Here is a 3,664-nt window from a genome sequence, read left to right as displayed (position 1 = left end):
ATAGCTCTATTCTTTGAGTCACTTGGGATTTATATCTGCTGGACACTATGAAGAACTTGAGAGATCCAAAAACCAAGATCTATCCCTCAACTAAGAGGGGAGGTAAGGAACTGCCATCTAGCTCTGCACTTGATTCACCTTCTGTTATGAGTAAGTTTGCGACACCTATACCTGCTTCTGCTATTCGTTCTGATATGTCGCATGTTATTGATGATGCCACTTCTGCTATGCATGATACTTATGATGAAACTGCTTCTATGCCTGATACTACTGTGCCCCTTAGTGAATTTCTTGATGAACAAATTGCTAGGGCTAGAGAAAAAGAAACCATTGAATCTGAATACGATGATGAAAGTGATGATGAAAATATGCCTCTTATTCCTGAGGGCTATCTTTTTGATATGGAATCTTCTGCCGCTATTTTAGCTTGCAAAGATAGATATGAGCTCAAGAGTTTATTAGTTAAATGGAACAAAGAATCACTTAGAGATAAAATGAAACCCGACCCTGCTTTTGCTACTTCACTTATATGTGTTCCTGATAAGGATTATGAATTCTCTGTTGATCCTGATATAATTACTTTGGTTGAATCTGATCCATTTTATGGCTATGAATCTGAAACTGTTGTGGCACATCTTACTAAGTTAAATGATATAGCTGCCCTGTTCACTAATGATGAGAGATTGCGTTACTTCTATATACTCAAAATATTTCGGTTCTCATTAAAGGGTGATGCTAAGATATGGTTTAATTCTCTTGATCCTGATTGTGTGCGTAGTCCCCAGGATATGATTTATTACTTCTCTGCTAAATATTTCCCTGGTCATAAGAAACAAGCTGCTTTGAGGGAAATATACAACTTCGTGAAAATTAAAGAAGAGAGTCTCCCACAAGCTTGGGGGAGGCTTCTCAAGTTACTTAATGCTTTGCCTGATCATCCTCTTAAGAAACCTGAAATACTTGATATCTTTTATAATGGACTAACCGATGCTTCTAGAGATTACCTGGATAGTTGTGTTGGTTCTCTTTTCAGGGAAAGAACACCGGATGAAGCTGAAATTCTATTGAATAATATGTTGACAAATGAAAATAATTGGGCACCCCCTGAGCCAGCTCCTGCTCCAATTACTGAACCTATTCCTAAACCAACTCCGAAGAAGAGAGGTGTTCTATTTCTCAGTCCCGAAGATATGCAAGAGGCAAAGAAGTCTATGAAAGAAAAAGGTATTAAAGCTGAAGACGTTAAGAATTTACCGCCTATTGAAGAAATACATGGTCTTAATATACCGCCTGTTGAAGAAACATATGATCTCAATTCTTTATTTATTGAAGAACCTCCTGATCCCGATATCCCGACACAGGTAGTAAAGGTAAATTCTCTCTATAGATATGATAAAGCTGAAGTCCCTCCTACTAAAATTGCTAGTCAGTGCTTGGATGAGTTTGATAACTTTATGTTTAAGCAAGATGACTTCAATGCTTATTTTGGTAGACAATTAAAAGAAAATGCTTATATGATTAGACGCTTGGGTGATTATATGGCTAATATTAAAGGTGAACTTAAACTTGTTAGCAAACATGCTTCTATGGTTACCACTCAAGTAGAACAAGTACTTAAGGCTCAAAAAGAAGTGCTTGATGAAATGAAGAGTAAGAAAAATGATTATGCTGTTAGAGTTGCTACTAGAACTGGTAGAATGACTCATGAACCTTTGTATCCTGAAGGCCACCCTAAGAGAATCGAGCAAGATTCTCAAAGAAATAATATTGATGTTCCTAGTTCTACTAAAAAGAAGAAGAAGAAAAATGATAGAACTGTTCAAACTTATAGTGAACCTATTGCTGAACCACCTGATAATCCAAATGATATATCTATGTCTGATGCTGAAACACAATCTGGTAATGAACATGAACCTAATGAAAATATTAATGATGATGTTCATGATGATCCTCAACCTAGTAATGACAATGATGCAGAAGTTGAACCTGCTATTGATCTTGATAACCCACAATCAAAGAATCAATGTTATAATAAAAGAGACTTTGTTGCTAGGAAACATGGTAAAGAAAGGGAACCTTGGGTTCAGAAACCCATGCCTTTTCCTCCGAAACCATCCAAGAAAAAGGATGATGAGGATTTTGAGCGCTTTGCTGAAATGATTAGGCCTATCTTTTTGCGTATGCGATTAACTGATGTGCTCAAAACAAATCCTTATGCTAAATATATGAAGGATATCATTACTAATAAAAGAAAGATACCGGAAGCTAAAATTTCCACCATGCTTGCTAATTATACTTTTAAGGGTGGAATACCAAAGAAACTTGGAGATCCTGGAGTACCTACTATACCTTGCTCCATTCAAAGAAATTATATTAAAACTGCTTTATGTGATCTTGGAGCCGGTGTTAGTGTTATGCCTCTCTCTTTATATCGTAGACTTGACTTGAATAAGCTGACACCTACCGAAATATCTTTGCAAATGGCTGATAAATCAACTGCTATACCTATCGGTATTTGTGAGGATGTGCCTGTTGTGGTTGCAAACGTTACAATTTAACGGACTTTGTTATACTTGATATTCCCAAGGATGATAGTATGTCTATTATTCTTGGAAGACCTTTTCTTAATACTGCAGGGGCTGTTATTGATTGCAACAAAGGCAATGTCACTTTTCATTTTAATGGTAATGAGCATACTGTACACTTTCCGAGGAAACAACCTCAAGTTCATAGTATCAATTCCATTGGAAAAATTCCATCGATTATAATTGGAGGTTTTGAATTTCCTCTTCCTACTGTCAAAAAGAAATATGATATACTTATTATAGGGGATGTGCATATCCCCGTTGAGGTAACTTAGTGTTATTCGAAATTTCTCTGGTTTCATGATTATCGAAATGAGTTTGTTAACAAGACTTGATCAACCTTGTTAGTGGATTCTTTTTGATGAGCATGAGATGGATGAAACTAGAAGCACAACCTTCTGTACCCTCTCTATATTTTCTGTTAATTAGTAGAAATAAAGTAAAAATAGTATTTTCTGTCTGTTTCCTGACTTATCCGTGCAACATAAAAATATCCCGAAAATAAAAGTCCTTAGAATGACATGCCAATTTAATATGATTTTTTTGGGAATATTTGAGGATTTACTGTGCAAAAATTACCACGGGAGGAGCTGCCACCTGGCCACGAGGGTGGTGGGCGCCCCCCCTTAGGGCGCGTCCCCTGCCTCGTGGGCCCATGGTGGCCCTCCTCCACTTATCCCAGCACCCATCTTCTTCCTCTGTCTCACACAAACCCGAAAAACCAACTCAAGCACGAGTTCCGGCCACTTTTTCTGTGATTTTCGATCTCCTTGCTCAAAGCACCTCTCGCAAAACTGCTTGGGGAGATTGTTCCTTGGTATGTGACTCCTCCATTGGTCCAATTAGTTTTTGTTCTAGTGCTTTATTCTTTGCAAATTTGTGCTGCATAGGTGACCATGTTCTTGAGCTTGCATGCCAAATTTATATGGTTCCAAGTAGTTCTAACGCTTGATATAGGCTCTAGGCACTTATATGAGTAGTTGCTATCAATATTATTCAGTTTGGTTTACTTTTATTTTGAAGTTACTAAAAAATTCAGATTATTTCAGAAAAATAATGAGGAGATTTTTGAGGGGCTC

Source organism: Triticum urartu, chromosome 1A (genome assembly GCF_056163025.1).
Source record: "Triticum urartu cultivar PI428250 chromosome 1A, HENAU_Tu73, whole genome shotgun sequence".
NCBI lineage: Eukaryota > Viridiplantae > Streptophyta > Magnoliopsida > Poales > Poaceae > Triticum > Triticum urartu.
This window is presented reverse-complemented; position numbering follows the sequence as displayed.